General features: G+C 41.7%; 1 long non-coding RNA gene across 1 annotated transcript in view; it reads right to left on the bottom strand.

Annotated features, from left to right (window-relative positions):
* The window catches only part of LOC110840298 (uncharacterized), a 346,592-nt gene that overhangs the window by 178,031 nt on the left and 145,081 nt on the right, over positions 1 to 23,480 (bottom strand). The window lies entirely within an intron of this gene.

The following is a 23,480-nucleotide window of genomic DNA, read 5'->3' on the forward strand; positions in this document are numbered from 1 at the left end:
ACGGAGTTTTCCTCCGGGGGCTTCCCAACAATTACTCCATTCACACACAGAAGAAGGCAATGGCAAACCACTTCTGGATCATCTGCCAAGAACGTATATGAACAGGTCCCAGTCCGAGAAAAGGATGGAAGGATCCTGTTCATATGGACCTGTCGTCAGACAGAGCACTAAATAAATATAAAATAAAAATTTTAGATAACACATATTTAGATAATTTGAATTAACCCAAAATCTCTGCTCGATAACGCTTTCTGGAATAACATTCTCAATTCCGAGCACAGCTCGAACAGTGTGCATGTTGTAACAATGGAGCGAACACCGCAGCCTAGAATATTTTAACCGCTGAAAACCTGCTTTTCCGTCCTGTCGCATGATCCAAGCTGAGCCAAAATCATGACTATAGAGCGCATACGCCAAATAAACTGACCATAAAAGCTGAAAATATGAGTGACCAAGCAACCAATTCTCTTCTTATCAGAGAGACGGAACGGGTTACGTTACTGCAAGACGTATGGAGTGTATAGGGTTGAAATATTTGTCGGGTTACAGGCTGTCCCGGCTAAGTGTTTCGCGGTATTTCACAAGTCTGTCTGGCTGGTAGTTTCACACAGCTGATTGCCCTTACTATTCCCTTTCGAACACGTACGTTCACACCGCTCATGACCGCCACGTATCCTCCCGTTCTATGCTGTACAACTAACTAACTAACTAACTAGATGGCTTACCGAACCTGAACGTTCATCACCGAATTAGCAAAAGCCCTACACCGGACCCTGTCCTGGGCCAACAAAATCCAGTCTCCTTCAACTCCTATCTCCCATAGATCCCGCCTGATATTATCCTCCCATCTACGTCTAGGTCTCCCCAGCGGTCTCTTCCCGTCGGGGTTCCCGAACAATACCCGGTGCACACATCTTGTCACATCCATGCGTTCTACATGTCCTGCATTCTGTACAACTTCTGCATAAAATCGAAGACTTCACTAAATAACATTCACAATTCAAACAATCCTCTAGCATCAAAGGCATTTCTCACATGACATAGTATCTCAGTACAACCTGCAGAGATTCGCGGAGAAGTCAATTAGACGCTGAACTTGCTAATTATTACATAGAAGGCTGAACCTTTCTTTTTAATCTGATATGTGAAATAGAAAATTTATATTGAGGTGCACAGAAAACCCTGAAATGTTATCTTCAGTGCCAGAGGGCCTAACATCTGACTAGAAATCGACACAGTTCCCTTTTTTAGACGCCGCCGAGCGGCTCGTGAGGGGAGGGGGATTGGAAATTTCAATTCCACGCCCAGCGAGTTAGTTAAACAATTAATCTGCCGATTTAGTTCCTTAACTCTGTTACTTGACACGTCCAAAATCAACTGCGCATTATGTTTTCAGCGGTCACGTATAAAAAACTGAACTGTACGCAATAATGTATCGTACACAGTGAAGCACAGCGGTCACGTGATGTGTGAACAGGTGTCTTCATCTGTCGGGAATCCTCGCACACTGCATTGTCCTAATCGTTCCCGTTACTCCATCAGAAATCCTTGGAGACCCAGGTAACGTTTCTTTTATTCCTCACACACGTTGTCATTCAGAAAATGTCTGGCTGGGAGCGACAGAAATCCTTGTTCCACGACTTAACGGATTTGCGATGTGATTTGCATCTAAATCCAATTACTGCTACCAAAATACGCCGACTAGTGTGATAGTAGCAACGTGTCAGGAGAATCCCTCAGGCTAAACTCTGTTTTGATGCCTTTATAATGCGTGACTATGTTCTGGACAGTCCGACAGTCACGCGCCACATGCAAACTACATGTATTTTATTCCCAGAACATTTAACGAACGTTTATGATTTATTTTCGTTATACAAGGCGGAATGGCGGTAATGTTATAAAAAAAATTATCTGTAGAGGTAAAGAAGAACAAGAACAATGCACCTAGAATTATTCATGAGAACGTCAAGTGGTCTAAAGTACTGGAGCGCAGCATTTAACAGGGTTCCGAAGGCGAAACAGCGCGTCTCTCCTCATAAATTTGCTTACAACGATATTACAATTACTTATTGGCCGATTTCTTATAACCTCCTAATCTTGTTACCTTCAATACTACGTTCGATTCCAACCTCCGACACCACGTCCATTATCATCATCATCTAGAGTTTTATTTTTCAAAATTATGTACAATATTGGGGTCCCGGGTTCAATTCCCGGCGGTGCTCAGACTTATAACTTGTGTTGGGCAAGGCCGTGGTCTAGGCAACACGGAGTTTTCCTCCGGGGGCTTCCCCGGTTTCTCCGTGGCATCCCAACAATTACTCCATTCACACACAGAAGAAGGCAATGGCAAACCACTTCTGGATCATCTGCCAAGAACGTATATGAACAGGTCCCAGTCCGAGAAAAGGATGGAATGATCCTGTTCATATGGACCTCTCGTCAGACAGAACACTAAATAATAATAGTACACATTATTAAAAATAATAATAATAATAACAGCCCTGTAATTATAATGACATCCAATTGCCTAAAGACAAAAGCAGAATCATTTATCGAAACGTCGCCTAAACCCAAATACGCCTACCTTAGATAATGCATAATGGTCAACATAATAGTGGTTATATTCAATCAGCCATCTCTAGGCCCATGTTTGTAGACTTCATACATCTTTGGAAAGTAACTTTTTGGGGGATGATTTTACGAAAACTGAATAAAGCCATCCCCACATAGCTTGAGCTGACGACTTTCTGTAACTTGACAATTTACTAGATTATAAGAACAATTTTTTGGTTACTTGTGCTCTCTGTGAGTGTAAAATGACGCAAGAGACACTAGTTCAGATAAACTGTTAGATCTATTGAGTAAATCACAGATAAATTGTGACATTCTTTAATCAACCACGACCCAGCTTTCGAAACCCCTGGAAATAACGACGCCAACGACACTTGAATTCCGCTGTTTCAACGTGATCTACGTCCTGTCAGTGGGAGACTATTTTTTCACTGCAATACGAAGCCACAATCTTTGTGAAAGAAAATTAAGAACGAAAAATGTTTTCTTTGCATCGTAAAGGAAAAGAGATACACATTTAATTCTGAATCTTTCTTAGCCCTCGGTTCATATTTTTATAAAGGCAGGACAAGTTAATAAGCGAATTCCTCTCCCGAATGTCCTGAAGCGTAGTTAGAAAGAAATCAAATTCTTTTATAAGTTCTTTTTAGCCAGTATACCCAGCACTAAAACAGCAAAAGAAGTCTCATCTGCCGGCGCGTGCTACAAGGAAACAGCTCCAAAAACTACACGACGTAACTAACATTTTAAGGTCCAGTGATAATTATGTCTACCGCCTGCTTTAGCAACCACTAAACCTGTATCTGTTCCACAGTGTGTGTTCCCTACCAGCATTAACCGACCGATCTTCGTAATGAAAATGCAATGTTTTCTTTGAGGTAGGAACTAAATTTCTCGTCAGTTATTAATGGTTAAACTTGTCTCTCACATATTTATAAAAATTCTCAATTATTTTCTCTAGTAGTGTATTTTAGGTTACATTCACTTATTATTATTTAGTGTTCTGTCTGACGACAGGTCCATATGAACAGGATCCTTCCATCCTTTTCTCGGACTGGGACCTGTTCATATATGTTCTTGGCAGATGATCCAGAAGTGGTTTGCCATTGCCTTCTTCTGTGTGTGAATGGAGTAATTGTTGGGATGCCACGGAGAAACCGGGGAAGCCCCCGGAGGAAAACTCCGTGTTGCCTAGACCACGGCCTTGCCCAACACAAGTTATAAATTCGGGCACCGCGGGGAATCGAACCCGAGACCCCCAGGATTACAAGGCCAGCGTTCTGACCGCTAGACCACCGTAGCAGTACTTCATAATAATAGAGAGAAACGTATGGTATTATTGCATACGAAGTGTACTCGCCTATTTGTAGAATCCTGTCTGAATGTCGTGAAAAAAAATATCCGTAATTGTTCGTTTCCTGTTCTAAAAGAACTTCTACTGAAAGAGAGACATTAACCTGGTTAACTTCGAGATGAAAGACCACGGTTTGATTCCTGGCGGAGACTGTAATTTTTATCTTTGCCCCCGTTGTACCCTAACGGGCTCTAAGCCGGGACACGACATTTGTAATTTCACTTCAGTATCCCATATACACATTACAGCGCAAAACTTCGCTACAGGTGGAACTTCAGGGTTATGGAGCCTCGGAAAATCTGTTCAGTCTACAATTTGACGAGATCATCCACCACGCAGTTTTTAGTGTAGAGACTGGTTTAAACAGCTGCATAGCACTGTCAACGGGGTCCTTTATTTTGGCTTTGTCTATAGTCCGGATGAAACGTTCCGGACGCGTTGGCTCTGTTTCTGTCCTGAGATAAAACAAAGGGGTAAGTACCTCAATGAATTAACGTAATCTTTAGAACTAGACTATGAAACAGACTATAAGAGGGTTATATGCACAGAAACATTTATCTACAACATTCACTAACAAGAAAATCAAAATCCCGCCGTCCCTGTTTCAAGCTCTCACTAATTATCGCCCTGACGTCTTCACTCGTACTTCATCCCTACCAGAAAGACGAGCGGGCATTGCCTGGGAACCTTCTAACTATAAGCTGGTCTTTCTTCCCTCCTCATCAGAATAAAGTCTCTCTCACTTACCTCTCACAGATTTTATCTTTGTTTCTTCTGTATTTTTATTCTCTCGCTCCCTTCGGCTTCAAAGGGTTAATAATAATCAGAATAAAAACCAACGCTCCGTAATTTCTGACGTCAGAATAATGAAATAACAGGGGTTCGTGAAGGGGGGACATAAATTTTAAAGTTCGGCTTTATTAGAAAATTATGGGAGTAGCTTTATTTTTATGCTAACTCGGTTATTTTGTACCTGTGACGTCTACATAAAATATATCTCTTTATAAAATTGTCTGCACGCTTTGTGCCTCGCTTGTACTTTTCGTATCACACTTAAACAATTAATCACGAAGGCACTGACTTGCGTGTGGGTCTCTGCTGCAGACACGTGTTCCGGTGGGGATTACAAACGTACTCGCTGTATTCTGTGTTTTAAATCGTCATAAGCTGAATAACCACTTAAGTCATGAATTAATCTAGGAGCTAACTAGATCTCTGACCAACTAACAAAATAATAACAAATTAATTATACAGCTACCTGAATATCAGACCAAGTAAGTAAGTCAGTAACAAAATTGGCAGGTAACTGAAACCAACTCTGGTAAGGGGAATAGTTTTGTGACCTGAGATACGAACGCCGTCAGACAGATTTAATTCAACGCGAAATATAGTGACCACAATGACGGCGAGGTTCAACAGGCAACATAATGGATGCCAGCCTGTTTTGCCTTCAAGATGGTCTTTGCAGGTACAGACCTATCAGCGGTCTGATTCGCATTCAAGCGACCTACAGTGCACTCTGGTATTTGCTTCGTCAATCATCGCCCTGATGATGGAGGCAGCAAGAACCTGTGGAACGTCGGTAAATTTTTATCAGACTACACGGCGCTGCATCCCAGAACACAGTCATCTTCAAAATAAACCGGTTTCTAACTCTTTTTGTTCTTAATAGACATTTAAGTCTTGAAACAAATTATCAAATAAATTATTATTACTTACTTATATTAAAACTTTTCTGAAAGTCACAAATAGTTCCTTGAAAATACTTTACAGTTTGATATTCATAATCATTCTATTATTTGTAGTTTCAGGCTACATAACCCAAGCAGTGCGCACACGGTCGTTAAATTAACCATGAAATAATTGAGCACCCAATTGTGTTTCATATTCTAAACATTCTTCCGCTAATTGGCCAGTGTTACTTCTTCAAAGCCATTAATGCCACGATATGTTCTTCATCCGCACAAAGCGAACCAGCTCAGTGTAATCAAAACAAAATGTTCTTCGTGAACCGAACTTTGTTTCCGCTCTGCTTTTGTTTTACCCCTGTATATCACTGCGTTACGATAAATCCCTCGCCTCTATTTGAGCGTGCCACCTGCTATCAGGCAGACAGTGGTGTGGGACGATCTCAGACGGAATCTGCAGCGCTTACAACCTCCCCACAGGACATAGTACGCATCCTGCTGTTCAAGGAATTTGGTTTTGTACGGAGACCAGAAAGTTCATCACAACTACCACCTGTTTCCTTGGAAAAGATCTGTATTTTGAGGCGATCTTAAATCTCAAATCACAAAGATAGTTCAGTTAAAAACAATCACCCTTTAGACCACAACAAAAACACTACAAAATAATATTTCCTTTATTTTCGTCACATACGAGGTGCGATCGGAAAGTTTCAAGACTGTGTCAATAGAGGGCGAACCGGATGTAGTACGAGCTTCTGCCGCTAGGGGGTGCGGCCTACATTCATAGTGAATCAGTGTGCCAGCCGGCATCATCGAATTAGCATTTGTTTCTTAGTTACGGGCGTTTTAGTAGTGCATTACACCGACCCTCCTGCGATTTCGGAATGGCGTGTGCATCAGATTTTGCCAAAGACTTGCCAAAACGGCTACGGAAACCTATGAAATGCTAAAGCAAGCATTTGGGGAGTCCGCAATGGGTCGTGCACAAACTTTTGTGTGGCATTCACGTTTTAAAAATGGCCGAACCTCTGTCGATGATGACGAGCGTTCTGGACGACCATCTTCGAGCACAACGCCCGAAAATGTTACGAAGATTCGGCAGGCCATTCACGAAGATCGACGTCGTACCATCAACGACTTGTGCGACATTGTTGGGATAGGCTATGGGACCTGTCAGCTGATTCTAAAGGAAGAACTCCACATGCGACGCATCGCAGCCAAGTTTGTGCTAAGGCTCCTGTCTGAGGACCAGAAGCAGAATCGACTTCTCGTTTGTCAGGAGCTCAAAGATCTTGCGGGATCGCCAGATTTAGCTCCGTGTGACTTCTTCCTCTTCCCAAAGATGAAAATTCAGCTAAAGGGAAGGAGATTTGAGACGATAGAAGAGATTCAGGCAGAATCGCAGATGGTGCTTGACAGGCTGACATAGAAAGATTTCCAGGGATGCTTCCAGGCTTGGCAGCGGCGCTGGGATCGTTGTATTCACTCCCAGGGGAACTACTTCGAGGGTGATGGATGAATTTAATACCTGAGATAAGTGTACGGGTTTTTATAGGCGCAGTCTTGAAACTTTCCGATCGCACCTCGTATTCACCTTGCGGAAAAGTTGTTAGATAAAAGTTAAAGATTTTAATAAAATGTATAGTTTGTACCAATTGCCAATCTTCGACACAATTAGCAGTCTTTGAAAAATCCAATTCAGGTTTTTTTTATTCTGCTTTTCACATGGCACGAGTTACAGGCCTAATTTGCTAGCGGCGCGCGAAAATCAAATTAGCGTTACTGATTTAATTACGGACCACCCCATGTAATAAATATAATCAGACTGAATCAAGTAAGTTCACAGATGAAGCATACAGACGGACAGACACGATAACCCCATTATGTGTGGGGTAACATATGTAAAGAACGTGTGAAAAAACGAGAAAATGAAGGAACAGTTATCTGACGGACCGGCATACCAGCGCTGGCACCCAGTCAGTTCCACCGCGCGCCCAAAGGCGACGCAAAGTGGTTATGCTCATCAGTGCAAAGAGTGAACATCGTCTGTGAGCGCCTCTAGAAGCTTCCGAACCAAATGGCTGATTTTTATAAAATGCAGAATCAGAATTTCTCGTGTCTTTGAATGGTTTATTTAGCAGGTATTTATCACCACTGCACACTTTACATACCGTCAATCTACTCTTTGTATAGTAAACAATGTCCGTCACTAGACAAGTGAGCAGTTGGAGCGATGCGGAAATATTTAAATTAAATTCTGACGGTGGCAACTCTGGTAGCAAGAAATTCAAACGAAGCTATGGTGGCGCCTAAGGTGGGGTCTGGAGTCAGGCGGTCGGCTTTGCATTGTGCTTTTAGCAAGAATCTGATTTCAGTCGCCATTAAGTTGTTTTCACATTTAATTTACTTTGTGATGAAATGTGGTAAATGTAGTCTCAGTGCGATTTGCAAATAAAAACTGCGGTAAACTGTATTAGTGTTCAAAACACAAGAAAGCTAATTCCCGTCAACTTCGACGGGTCATAGACTTGGCTAGTTGATAAATAGTAATGTGTGTCTGGAGGATAATTTACGATCAAAATATTTCACGGCGACTAACATTAATAAAATCTTCTCGGGCTGCCAGCCATGACAGTCGGTTAATAATCATTCAAGTTTTAGGGACCATTTTTGTCTCCTTCAATAGGACTGAGATGTCACAGATGATAGCCCTAAAATATTTTATTAATCTAAACAATAAGCTTTCAAGTACGTGGAAGACAGCGGTCATGTTTCAGATTAACATACTTTCAGAACACTACCTTTGAAAGGCTCAGAGAAACAACGACAATCATCATTCAAGATCACGAATCACGTACCTCCAGAATATAAATTCTGCCTTCTCAGTGTTTGGTATCAAAAATTTTACTTAGTTGTTTCCTATTTCACAAGTTAAATTAATTTGTTCATTCGTTTACAGGACGCTGGTTTACTAATTCATGCAAGTCACTTTCTAAATTAATTTCTTAAGATAATTATTTTGGTTCTTTACTTAGATCCATGATCAATTCAGCAGCCCGTAATTTCTTAACTGCGTCCTTCCAAAGGATCTGCCCGAGGTCCTGCGTAACGTTTCGTAACATGCTGTATTTTTAAGGTAAGGAGTGATTAGCTCCGTGCCGAATTCTCATGTTCCAGGATCACCCCTTTTCGGCCGTCCCCGTTTACTAATTCAACATATTCGCAAACTACCCTCCATATCGTAATGACTTCTTCTATATCTACATCCTCAGGGGGCGTCACGTCGCGGTGACAAAGGACTCACGTAACATCGTAATTGCTTCCCTAATTATTAATTTTGACCCTTAATTTTTCTCAATGAGTTATTTACATCGCCAGTTAAGTAATTCGTTACTTGTCAGTTATTTCGTTGATTAGTTAGTTAATTATTTCGCTGGAATTTTTGTTTTTTTTAGTATCAGGGCCTACTCGTAAGCGGAGCCCATTTTTATGAGACTCTCATGGGACAATGCTTATTGTTACAGAAAGCAAACCCTTAACCACAACGAAACGGCTGCTTAATGGAGCCTGACTCCAACTGTGGAACGAACTCGCAGCACAGAACTCTGCGCTCTAACCACATGCATTTGTTAAACGACGCAGTGCAGGCTGGGACTACAGCGGACCGCAGAAAGAAAACCATCAAGTTTGGTTACGACAAAGGAAATTGAGAAAAAGAGAAATTCCAAAGGGGGAGAAAAGTCAATGCAAGTTTGAAAGCGAAGAGAAATGGAGGGGGGGGGGGGGCAGAGCGGTAACCATTGGTAACGAATAAACACACTCCAGAATGCAATAGAAGTGTTGAACAATTTGTTTCAGGCGTCGCATATAAATAAAACCACCGTCAGGCTGTTAGAGTAGCTTAACTGCGCCGAGGCACGCCATCTTTTGAAATGGATTAAGTCTGAGGAACACGCGAATTCTTTCTGCAAGACAGAACTAAACTCGATCTCATTAAAGTAAGGGAATAAGAAATTCCCCGTTCTCTGAGAGTTATGTTCCCCAATTAAAAAGAAGAAATATCGTATCGATTCGTATCAGTTACACTGCATTCAACCTTTCCAAGCGCCCTCGTTATGAAGATCGTCATTCTCGTCTTACTGAGCGATTTCATACTTTATTTAACTCCTTAAAGCACAATGGTAACTATGCGTTCCACCTGCTCCCACAGTCAATAATAAGTCTTCATTTTGTATTTGTGTGTTTCGCATGATTCTTACAACAAACAGCAATTACTTGCTTCAGCGGGTTTAACCAACTGATATTTGTAATGGTGACGCGTTGTATTTTCTTTGCGGTACGGACTGGATTCATAAATACTACGGGAAACGTCTTAAAATACGATGACCCGGAAGGCAGAAGAATGTGAGGATAATGGCGCTACGATAACTTTGTGAGAGTATGATTGGACGGAACTGGCTCGCTATCATATCTAATGGACAGCGTTACTTTTTTCTTCAGGTTTCACCACCAGAGATCGTCCTTGTATCAAACAGTAAGTTTCTTGCTGGCATAAAAACACGTGTACACATTCATTAACCTTATATTATACTGCATTCTTTGCAGATTGCTTGACTGGGGAGTAACATATACAGATGGGGCACATATTAGAACTTACTTAAGGAAGTGGTCGTGACGTAACTGAAGGCACTATCACGGAATATGCCTGGAATGAGTCATGAAATCTGTTTGAAACCTATCTTAAATAGCCAACCAGTCTTTGGGCCCAAATTTAAATCCGAAACCTTCTGAAAGGAATCAACTGGTCGCAACTTTCGGTGATACAAGTCAAATTTTCAATCTGACACATTACGAATACCACTGTACGATACACGTTAGAGATTCTTCCTTAAACTGATGGTAGTTCTTTTGGTGACGAGATATTTAATTTTGTTACTGGCCCGAAAATATAACCTTCATATTTCCAATTTATGATAAATTTTATTAGTAAGTCTCACAAGTAGTCTCTTTATCTAGGGTTCGCGAGCACAAATTTATGGACATTTCTTGTTTTCCACAAGAATGTCACAGCTCACCGTCAGCCTAGCAATATGAGACGAGAGTAACATTGTAAAAGTCCTCACTTTGTCACACAATGACATGCAAAACAGGACTCGAACTGGCGTGCCAAGCCTTCCAGGTACAGCATCTCTTCACACGGCTCCGGAAACATGGTTCTGTACCTCTTTCATCTCTCCACCCTCCATTATTCTCATTTTTATCCCCCACCCACGTCTATCTCCAGCCGTACTTACGTATTCTTTGTATCTCATCCTTCAGCACATCGGGGGTTCCAAAACACAGCTCGTGGTTGCGGAACAAGTGGCTTTAGCAGAATAAGTAAGTAAAATGAAGACTACACAGCAGCAGCGAAGTAAATTATAAAAGTGAGGGATTAATTAAAACGTGTATTGAAACACATTACATTTGCCACACTATAGCAAAGTACAATTAAGAAAATTAATCTCCCTAAGTAATTCTGGAAAGAAATTATGACGCCTACTGAGCATTTTTATGTGAACATAATTCTGGCGCAAAGAGACAAGTCTGGCTCCTAATTTACTTGATGCTAAAACTGAATTTAATATCATCATGCTCACAACATATATCATAAAACATGATATTAAAAGTTGATTAATAACTTACATTATTATACCTACAACGTCTATTTGTAACATTTCTTGAAGTTGCAAAAATACAAAAGAATTTTTTATGACTGTGTAGTGTGATATTGAATTAGTATAGGGATTTTTTCTAGGAGACAAAGAGTCCAGGGCATTAAGCAAACCACTCACCACATTTAGTGCCGATTTTCAGAATGCGCGGAGCTATACGTCCACTCCCCCATACATCTGCATAAGTAATGCGCTACAGACATCGACGTGTCTTGTCTGAGCCCTGAGTAAAATTATATTTTCAATGAACGAACATCAACTACACTGAGGTAAAAAAATACAAAATAATTCCCTTTCAAAGTATGTGTACACCACCGGAGAAACTGTAAATGCATGCAAAACGTTTGGCCGTAAACCTAAACAGAAGAGACCGCTAGGTATCTCTAGGCATAGACGCAAAGATAATAATGAAGTGGATCTCAAAGAAACAAGGAAAAAGGGTGTTGATTGGCACATTCATCGCCCTGATGACGGAGGCAGTATGACCTCTGAAACGTCGGTAAACATCTACCAGACTACACAGCGCAACAACCCAGAAGACAGAAATCTTCATACTCTGATGACGGAGGCAGTATGACCTCTGAAACGTTGGTTAACATCGACCATACTACACAGCGCAACAACCCAGAAGACAGAAATCTTCACAGTCTGATGACGGAGGCAGTATGACCTCTGAAACGTCGGTAAACATCGACCATACTACACAGCGCAACAACCCAGAAGACAGAAATCTTCACAGTCTGATGACGGAGGCAGTATGACCTCTGAAACGTTGGTAAACATCTACCAGACTACACAGCGCAACAACCCAGAAGACAGAAATCTTCATACTCTGATGACGGAGGCAGTATGACCTCTGAAACGTTGGTTAACATCGACCATACTACACAGCGCAACAACCCAGAAGACAGAAATCTTCACAGTCTGATGACGGAGGCAGTATGACCTCTGAAACGTCGGTAAACATTGACCATACTACACAGCGCAACAACCCAGAAGACAGAAATCTTCACAGTCTGATGACGGAGGCAGTATGACCTCTGAAACGTTGGTAAACATCTACCAGACTACACAGCGCAACAACCCAGAAGACAGAAATCTTCATACTCTGATGACGGAGGCAGTATGACCTCTGAAACGTTGGTTAACATCGACCATACTACACAGCGCAACAACCCAGAAGACAGAAATCTTCACAGTCTGATGACGGAGGCAGTATGACCTCTGAAACGTTGGTTAACATCGACCATACTACACAGCGCAACAACCCAGAAGACAGAAATCTTCATACTCTGATGACGGAGGCAGTATGACCTCTGAAACGTTGGTTAACATCGACCAGACTACACAGCGCAACAACCCAGAAGACAGAAATCTTCATACTCTGATGACGGAGGCAGTATGACCTCTGAAACGTTGGTTAACATCGACCAGACTACACAGCGCAACAACCCAGAAGACAGAAATCTTCACAGTCTGATGACGGAGGCAGTATGACCTCTGAAACGTTGGTTAACATCGACCATACTACACAGCGCAACAACCCAGAAGACAGAAATCTTCATACTCTGATGACGGAGGCAGTATGACCTCTGAAACGTTGGTTAACATCGACCATACTACACAGCGCAACAACCCAGAAGACAGAAATCTTCACAGTCTGATGACGGAGGCAGTATGACCTCTAAAACGTTGGTTAACATCGACCATACTACACAGCGCAACAACCCAGAAGACAGAAATCTTCATACTCTGATGACGGAGGCAGTATGACCTCTGAAACGTTGGTTAACATCGACCAGACTACACAGCGCAACAACCCAGAAGACGGATATCTTCATACTCACCGCTGTGATAACCTCAAATATTTCATAGTATTAGTTATTTACGGTTGGTTCTTGTACATTGAGTTAGTCACTGGAATGCACCTTCCACTCATGTTATAGTTGGTTTTATGTCGACAATTTTGTCTTCCCCTGATCTTTCAGCACACAAACATTTCAACGTCGATCCCGTATTTGCGCCCTGCTTACTTCTATTGTTAGGCGACGTATTTTCTAAAAGCGATCCAAAGAGAAAGACAGATAGAACAGAGACTAATTTCCGAAGGTACTAGTCATGAGATATTAAAGACAAATAGAATATGATCTTATAGCAAAGATATTCTTCGTATTTCGGATGTCCAGTGTTCGAATCTCGGATGTTATGACCGATAATTTTCATAATTTGCCTCAGGACCTTCATACTACTGTTGTTTCTTCCCACATCTTTCTGTCACCACTCATAATAACTGACATGCAATCTTAAATAACCTATGGACCTTTTATGACGACTGTCTTATCGGTTGTTGCGTCGCGTAACCTCGTAGAAATTTGCCAACGTTTCAGATGTAATTATCACCTCCATCATCAGAGCAAGTTATGGAGGCTGTAAGACCTCTTAAACGTCGGTAAATACCAGAAGACAGTCATCTGCTTACTCGCCGCCCCAAAAACCTGAAATGTCGTCCACGAACTTGATAAATTGCAAACAAACAGAGAGCTCTCCGCAAATCCGAGGATCCACAGGTAACGTTCGTTTCAAGAGTGTGCCAGATTACAGACCGGAACGTGGGCGGCGTGCCGCTAATACTAACACCGCACGCAGGACACGCCCATGACCCGCCACAACCTAGGAACCATCCTCGCATCAAATATCTTGTGTCATGTTCCATCCTTACGCTCTCCTACGTTCGCCTTGTAGAGAGGCAATTTCTCCAGCGCGTCTGTTGTGCGGGTTGATTTTCATATTACGCAGGGGCGACTGCATTCATGAACGATTCAATATGCCATTCGAATACACAGACTGATAGATCCTTCAAGGACCTATAACATTGAACTTTGTATGTAATTTATTGTTTATTTAACGATGCTACCAGCAGCTCAGAGTATATATCGTCGAAGGATACTGAACGAAACAGTCACCGCCTAATTTAAGATACTATCACAGCTATTGCCTGGAGAGACTGAGGAAAACCACGAGAAACTTCAGTAATGACAGCTGTTCTCCGTGTAACACAAAGATCTTAACAAGAATAGGAACACAAGTGAAATTTCGTAAGAGAGCGACTTTGAAGCAGCGAGTGGAGGAGAGTGACAGAACCACGTGGGATGCGTAAAATTAATCTCTTCCACGCTACGAATGAGATATTCCGTGCATTTCTGCTGTCAACGGAGCATAAATCTGATAAGTAGAAACAAGCTCTCTTGCCATCCCTTGACATTTCACACCAATAATTCACGTCTTTTCGACAATGAACATTATAAATTTTCACGGAGACACATAAAGACAAACAAGTTGATGATTAAGGTAGTAATTCCTGAGACGAAACATGCTTCCGGACGAAAAGACGGAGAGACAGACAGACAGACAGACGAACAATACCGCAGATATATGAGTACATTTCTGCACTTCGTGCATCACAATTCAAACTTTCTATAACAGCCGAGCAGTAATTATAATTGTAATTAAAACCAAACCAAGCCATCACACATACAAGGCAAACAGACCCAAGCATAGTTTGTAAATTCGATCTTTGTTGATGAGAGAGCTGGGATCATCCCCATGTACAGGGGCGAAGTTTCCTTTGAAATATTGTACAAAAAGCGAAGATTACATTTTCCACACTGCACGATAGCTTTCAGCAGTACCAATTAAAAAGCTGCTTTGTCTGATACACAATCACACGCGTACAACTGGACAGTGTAAACTTGTTTGTTTCTTTCTTTGTTGCTTATTTCTTGTTTCTCATTTCTCTAACTGTTTCTTTCTCTGTGTGTTTTATGTCACTGTTCTGAGTCGTTCTTTTAGTAAATAAATAAAGCTGATATCACAGTTCTATTATATTACTGGAAGTGTGTGCATACGAGCTGCGATCGGAAAGTTTCAAGACTGTGTCAATAGCGGGCGAACCGGATACGAGCTTCTGCCGCTAGGGGGTGCGGCCTACATTCATAGTGAATCAGTGTGCCAGCCGGCATCATCGAATTAGCATTTGTTTCTTAGTTACGGGCGTTTTGGTAGTGCATCACACCGACCCTCCTGAGATTTCGGAATGGCGTGTGCATCAAATTTTGCCAAAGACTCGCCAAAACGGCTACGGAAACCTATGAAATGCTAAAGCAAGCATTTGGGGAGTCCGCAATGGGTCGTGCACAAACTTTTGTGTGGCATTCACGTTTTAAAAATGGCCGAACCTCTGTCGATGATGACGAGCGTTCTGGACGACCATCTTCGAGCACAACGCCCGAAAATGTTACGAAGATTCGGCAGGCCATTCACGAAGATCGACGTCGTACCATCAACGACTTGTGCGACATTGTTGGGATAGGCTATGGGACCTGTCAGCTGATTCTAAACGAAGGACTCCACATGAGACGCATCCTGTCTGAGGACCAGAAGCAGAATCAACTTCTCGTTTGTCAGGAGCTCAAAGATCTTGCAAGAACCGACCCCAACTTCCTTTCTAAGCTCCGTGTGACTTCGTCCTCTTCCCAAAGATGAAAATTTAGCTAAAGGGAAGGAGATTTGAGACGACAGAAGAGATTCAGGCAGAATCGCAGATGGTGCTTGACAGGCTGACAAAGAAAGATTTCCAGGGATGCTTCCAGGCTTGGCAGCGGCGCTGGGATCGTTGTGTTCACTCACAGGGGAACTACTTCGAGGGTGATGGATGAATTTAATACCTGAGATAAGTGTACGGGTTTTTATACGCGCAGTCTTGAAACTTTCCGATCGCACCTCGTATGTGTCAGGGACAAAAAGTACTCGTTTTGTGTCGGACAGAAGGTACAACAAGTCGATAAGTCGATAATATACGTATATCGAAGTTACTTAGATTCTTCCAACTTCACTGAAATGTAAAGACCAGTTTTATACGAGGGAGCAGATACTGGAGCGAGTGAGCGAACAGTCTGTAATGCAAACTGCAAGTTGAGAACATTACAGTTTGCTGACAAGTATATTTCTGTGAGGGGTGTCTGAAGTGATAAAGCAAAGAACCGCGGGCTTTGCTTTAAAGAGGCAGTGCTTTGAAAGGGGTGCAGTGGAATGGATCCATTGATTGCTGCCACAAAGCTTCCGGGTAGTCATAAAGGGTTCCGATAAACACACACAAAGCGTCAACATATGGCGACTATTCCGATAAAAGGGGATTATCTTTACACGACCAGACTGTAATATCACTTTATTAAATGCTTGATTTATCAACTGGAGAATTTAGCCTATGCAACGCCGAAAGTGATATGAGGATGAATGCAAACGGTTAACGGCAAGGAACGTGATAAATAGCGGTCCAAATGAGGACTGAAGACATCAAGGACGCATTTCATGCAACATTCGGTACATCGTCCAGGATTCTAAAGAATTGTCAAGATGGTAACACCTCGAAATTTGTAATCCTGACCAATTTCAGAACTACAGCTAGTGAACCGTTGTAATTATAAACATGCCTGTCTTCTGGGTTGTAGCGTCGTGTGATCTGACAGAAGTTTAACGGCGTCTCAGAGGAGTTTACTGCCTCCGACATCAAGACAGCAAATACCTCTTCATATTCGTCACGGTGAGAACTTGAAATTTTAAGTTATGACTGTGGATCTTGTATTTGGATTAAGCAACCAAACTGTATTCAATGAAAAACAGTATGTGACTCTGCAAAGACGAAATTTCTGGCATGATTAGCAACAAATTATTCATATATTAAATTAGTGGTAAAATATTTGAATGCAAAACAACAGAAAACGCATTTGAATTATACTATACAAATTTACTTCATTGAAGGGCGTTTTTCAGCTCTAATTTAGATGGTCCCTTTTCACTGTAACAACAATATTATTATTGGATTTTGATAGAGTGCTTTGTGTGATTCTATCATGGTATATGCAAAGCGAAGACATTCTTATCTCTGATCAGCCACTAGTGGCTTTGCAAAGTTACCGCGACGTGATAAGACACGTCTATCGATCACGGCGTCAAATGAAGTACAACTGACGCGAATTCCCATCTCATGACTTCAAAGCTCATCTGACGTCAGCACGAAGCTGTAATCAAACTAAACCCCATTTATCAGCATCTCCTTAAATAATTCGAAAACAGATCAAGTGTTTGCCCCTTGAATGTAAACGTAAATACCTGGGAATAATAACATTTCTTTTATTCTTATCTCCTTCCCATCAAGGTCTGAGCCGAAAAATAGTTCCAGGTCTAAAAATTTTTGTTTATTAGACGACCTAGGTCTCGTTTCCTGCCAGGTTCATAAAATAAAGTTTGACACTAGACATCGAAGAGATACGTCGTATTTCTGGGTTTTGGCTTCGTGTAGACTAGTCGGTATATTTCGAACAATAACAAAAAAATACATACAGGGTTCTGAAGGGCTAGATTTCCTATGTTTTTGCCACTACTAACCACATCTCTGTGCGAATTTCCTAGGCCCATCAGAGAAACATATTTCGCGCGGTTTCCATAATGTTATTCCCCATTCCACTGAGTAACGCACCAATACTTTATATTTTAATTACCTTTACGAATCTCTGAACTGTGTATTAAAGGAGCAAAGTGGTAATTAACCGATGTGTGGTGTTAGAAAATGGCATGCCCACTCACACGACAATCTAGCAGTCGGTATCTTCTCATAACACTGAGTAGTTCATGTTAATGTGCCATACACGGATAGACAGATTAATAAAACTTACCCAAGAGGTGTCCTTAGCAGATCTATAAGTGAGGGACACGACATAATTAAAAGCAAGCGTCTTATATTCGGTTTCGGAAATGTTAAATCGCCTCATCCCTTTCCAAAACAACAGAGATAAGCAAACATGTACAAATCTTTTGATATGTAAAGCTGTATACGCATTATAATACGGAATATGAGCCTTGTGCGTATAGATCTTTTTGGGACAACTTATATAATAGACTTGAAGGTTCACGAAACGATAAAATTTTGTGACCAGAACATCCACAAACTCAGAGACGACGTGTTTAGTCCCAGAATGCGCCGGGCATTACTCTGTTTTGTTCTGTCGCCCACAGTTCGTTAGATGGTCTTTATATGCAGTAAGTACGGCGATCGACTCCAGTTAATAGGTCAGGGAATTGGTTGAAAGTGAACCTTTACTGAGCAGTAGAAGAGCTGCAGTAACAATATCAGTTGACTGGGGGGCGGGAGGCACCGGGGAGTCATTCAGTCAGAAACTACCTGCAGAAGCCATCACAAGCAAAAAAAACTCTTGTCACAGTATGACTCAAAACAAATGTCACAACTCTGAAACAAGTGTTTATACATTGCAGTTATTTCGTAAAACCACGTTAACGAAAACGCAAGAATGATCAAGACGGCCAAACACAGAAATTGAAGACGGTTGGTGTATTCAAATTGTGAATCGCTGATACGTGTTCATTCGTTCATATCTCTTTGTAAGTAGATAAAATTTTTGTACGAAAATATTAAGGGAAGACTCCACTTCGGATGGTTAGGCGTAGAAAAGAAGATAACTGATACTGATCTCGGAGAAGTATGATGAAAAATTATCTATGGCACGTGGTTTTGAAATTTCTGAAGTGAAAGTTGTCCGGACAACATGATTTTCGTTCTTGTCGGTTCATTATAGCCCAAATTTTACATGAAACAAACTTCTAAAAACGACTTAAAGTTCAAATAAGTTAGGAGACGTACGCATTTCGTAACAATTATGACGCGTGATGGATAAATTAACCTTCGCGAATAGTACCAGTGACGTCATAATTATCCGAAGTTAATTACCTTTGAGGGGGTGGAGTTTCTGGTTGGATGATGTCACCACGGCGGATTCCCTGGGACTCCCGGGGAATTTCTAGTCCGCTGGAGATTCTTAAATCAGGGAGCGCGAAACATATGTGGGTCTCCATCAAAGTTCAGTTACCATTTCCAAATCAGAGCCAAATTTAACTCCACAGGTAGGTTTTACAAAAATTCTGGAGCTTAATGTTTAATTAACATCGCTTAAACAGTTCTTGTGTTATTACATGTGGACTGACATGTGACAGAGCCAACGTACGCAATTCTGTCATCTCTGGCTGCAAACACGCCTAACAAAAGCACATAACACAAACGGTCTGTAACGTTTATTTCTAATGTCGTTTGATACGTTCAATGTTTAACAAGGGACATTTAAAATAAATTAACATGAGAATACCAGGACCGAATGCAAGATAACAAAACAAAATCTCTTTCCCAAAGCTCAGGGCTTGTCTGTCATATGAACCAAGTCACTGAACCAGTGACAAGCTTTGCACAGTCACAGTGGGTGAAATTTAGTTTCAAATTACAATTTGAACAGTTCTGTTGCGGTGAAAGTGGGGAGTGCGAAGATCGACATAACTGAACCCTCACGTTAAACTCGACTGATAGTTTAAATCGATTTACCACAGTTAAGCCATTAATAAGCCAGCTATCGGCCATTAGATACAATTCAAAATGAAACACTAATCGATTTCGGCTTGTCGACAATGCGATTATATCATCTCACTAAGTACGCGTGGCATTAATACACCTACTGTAAGCTAATGCAAGCCCAATTTTAATAATATACTCCCACCTCTGCTTCCATTCATTACACGAGATTAAACTCCGCTCTGTAATACTTACCACTCTCGCTTCATATAAGAGCGGTTCTGGGCTCTATTCCTGACCCCACGGTCACATTTTATCATTAACAACTTCCCCCTATTCGAGGATATATAAATCAGTACTGTTTGGAAAGTGTCGTTAAATAAGCGAACGAAGAAAGGTCATCCGAGAAAGTACCTCTAGAGACAATTTCCTTGGCTTTCTTGTTAGTTTAATATACCTAGGATGGCGTACATTTTTGAAACACTCAATCACTCAGATACCGAGTTCCAGTCTATTTGAGTTACGGATTTTTGTCGATTTTCATTTGTTTACCCTGGGACAGTAAAGACCCTTGGATGCTGTAATGCTCCATCCAAGGAGACGAACTATTTGTGTTAACATTTTACAACCCAGAAATTAGTATATGTAGGCTACCACCTGCTTTAACAGCCAGTAACTCTACATCTTTCCCAAAACGCGTATTTATGGGGTTCGTATGATTATCAGGATAACAGCTATTATTTCCCTAACAACCTCCTGCCATTTTTCCTTCAGGAAAACTACAATAAACATGGGAGGATATCAGGCCACCGGCCGAGATTCGAATCCAGGGTCTCCCGCATAAGAAACAAAATGACGGTTCAGATTTCCAGGTTCGCCAATAAAGCATGAAACTCATTTAGGACGTACAGACAGGCATCTGAATGCCCCGTAAGTCGCTATTCAGCTCAGGTCCCGAGTGAATACGAGCATACTATACCCGGAACTACATAAATGCAATATTGAATTCTTAGATACCACCAAATCCCCTTTCATGAAAGGAACTGTGCAGATTCAAAGTTGGCAATATTGAAACTCTGTGCCCAGACAGGAGCAAATGGGAGAGGTTACTTCAGCGTCGCGTCACGTGTGTTCTGTACGTGTCCTGACGGAACCTTGCAATTAAGGATATAAGATTCTCACAACAGCGAATACGAAGATGGCTGTCTTATAGGGTTGCGTAGTCTGATACAAATTTACGGACGTTTCACTATTACTTTCCGCCTTCCCTGTGTCAATCGTATTCAGAGGGCGAGATACGCGATTGATTTTATGTACCGTGAACTCTGCTTCGGACGCGTTGCGAGAGAGTCATCTGTTGCATTTTGTGACTTTTTCGCCTTTATGGGAAATGGTCCGGGGTCTGTGTCCGGCTGTTAATGCACGTAACTTCCGGACGATCACTGATCGAACGCCCCATCTCGAATCCTACGTCACAGCAACACAGCGGGAATTTGGTTGAGCGTGAATAGCCCGTGTTATCTGACGATGCTCTGCCAACTTCCGAAGTTAATTCCCGACAACTGAGTCGAGAGGACCATGATGCCTTGCAGAAGGAAGCGGTTCATGCTTATCTGAAGACACCATAGCTGAATCAGCTTGTAGGAATTTACGAAAATAATAAGCGACCAGGGTTGGAAATTGACCGCTTCGCAACTCTTATTTCTTCATCTCGTCACGAAATCATATATGGGGCGTGCAGATACATTTTCACGCATTAGGTGGAAGTAGGCAGCATCGCGCCCCAGCCGTCTTAACCCAATAAAGTAGCTCATGTTCACACTTGATAGCGAGCAGGGGTGAAGGGTGGGGGATGGCTCAGACAGTCTGACATGCCCCTAACAGGATCTGAACCCCAGTCATCCACTTCGCATTCAATCAGTTGAGCATTATAAGCCCGTAGCTTGTGGTATGTCCTTAATTTAAACAGATTCTGTTTGAAGCACGTTTTGATGTCGAGAAAGACTGGACTGAGATTTTCTTCCGGCAGTCTTCTTGCTTCTTGAGAGTTTCCCCATTTCCCTTACTTCCCCCCCACCCCCGCCCCCTTGCAGCCACTATGTTTTTAGTCTCCCCTTTTCCACTTTCATGTCTTCCACTTGGAACCAACTAGTCTAGCTGCTTTGCTCGTCTGTGTTCTCCCGTTTGCTTTACTGACCACCCCACCGTGAAATCCCCTAGTTACGTAATTTTCTCCTTTTCAATGTAACATCTTCTCTCTGAGATACAACAGCTCTCATCAGAACTCTATTCTCATACAGCTCAGCCTATATTATCATTAATATCATCATCATTATTTATCCCTCATCTTTTGCCTCTGTGCCTCAAACCTGGACCAGAAATGGTACGTTTCTCAGAGGTTAAGATAATAAATTTCACTAAAATGTGTGTTGTCTTCTCTGACTGGGCTGATGGTTGCCTAATCTTAATGTCTTTAGTGTATTTATCGATTTGATTAACAGCGCTTTCAGACTTGCGTAATTTACACAGAACAAACAGCAGAATATTAATACCGAATATTGAATCGGCGTGGAACGAAGCCGACTTATCCACTTTCAAGGACGGTCTATTAGGATACACTCGCCTTCTCTAACAGAGGGGGAAAAGAAACTGGTATCCAAACCAAATGTCGAAACCGGGACCCACAAAGCATCAACGAGAGTGTTCGGTGAATATTCTTCCCTCGAAGTGATTTATACGGCCAAAAAACGCGGATTATGGACACAGAATCAACTGACACGCAGTCGATATCAGGTTGCAACGGGAATGCTTGAGAGGTCTTCATCACCTTGCGCTACGAACTTCCCCGGTCTTGTCTCCCCCATCCTCTCTCTCTCTCTCTCACGCTCAACTATCGCCCCACCGGGTTCTTTGCCGTCAGCAGCCGAGGGTCTGCAAGAACAGCGAGCGACATGGCGGAGCCGCGGTCTTCAGAGCACGTGCCACGCGACAAGAGAACCTCTCACCCGCCCCACCAGAAGACACGGAAAGTACTTCTGACCACACGACAAATCAAAAAGCCTAAATGCCTAAAGAGTGGTCTTAATATGGAATTAACTGAGAACTAACTCACTGATTTATTACCACAGACTAGTTAATAAGTACCTGATCCAATGACCCAGAGCCCGAAGGTTCGACGTTACCAATACGAAGTTAATAAAACACAGATATTATCTTCTTTGTAAAATCGTTAGAACTTTGCTGCTAGGCATTAATGAACCGAAACGATTATGGACGATGACTGAAAAAGGGTGAGACAGAACTCAGATATTTAAGTAACCAACTTCTGCCCCCGTCGCTCGTCAAACATATGATGTAAAGTTCAGTAAACTAAAAGATGTGTCATTACAGCATAAAAAATTTAATTATAATTAAATATCTAAATAATAATAAAAAATACTTAGAAATATCACATACAGAATTCTTACAGAAGCTGGGTTTAACGCGCGATCAGTTAATTGTCAAATGACCATACGAACAAAATTTTCTCCTGAAGACATTACTTTGATTCCAGTATCTGTCATCCGGCTCGTTTATCCGACCTAGCCATTAAAATCCAAACTTAACCCTCGTGGTGTTTTACAACGCAACACGAAAGCCAATGTCTACTTCCTAAGACCTTCTATATAATGTATTACCACAGCCTCTGCTTAAATGTATCAGTCACTTTTGTATCCACAGTGTTAGTACCATCAACACTC

Source organism: Zootermopsis nevadensis, unplaced genomic scaffold (genome assembly GCF_977971745.1).
Source record: "Zootermopsis nevadensis isolate Lab colony 2312 unplaced genomic scaffold, Znev_1.0 Znev_ptg000015l, whole genome shotgun sequence".
Classification (NCBI taxonomy): Eukaryota; Metazoa; Arthropoda; class Insecta; order Blattodea; family Termopsidae; genus Zootermopsis; species Zootermopsis nevadensis.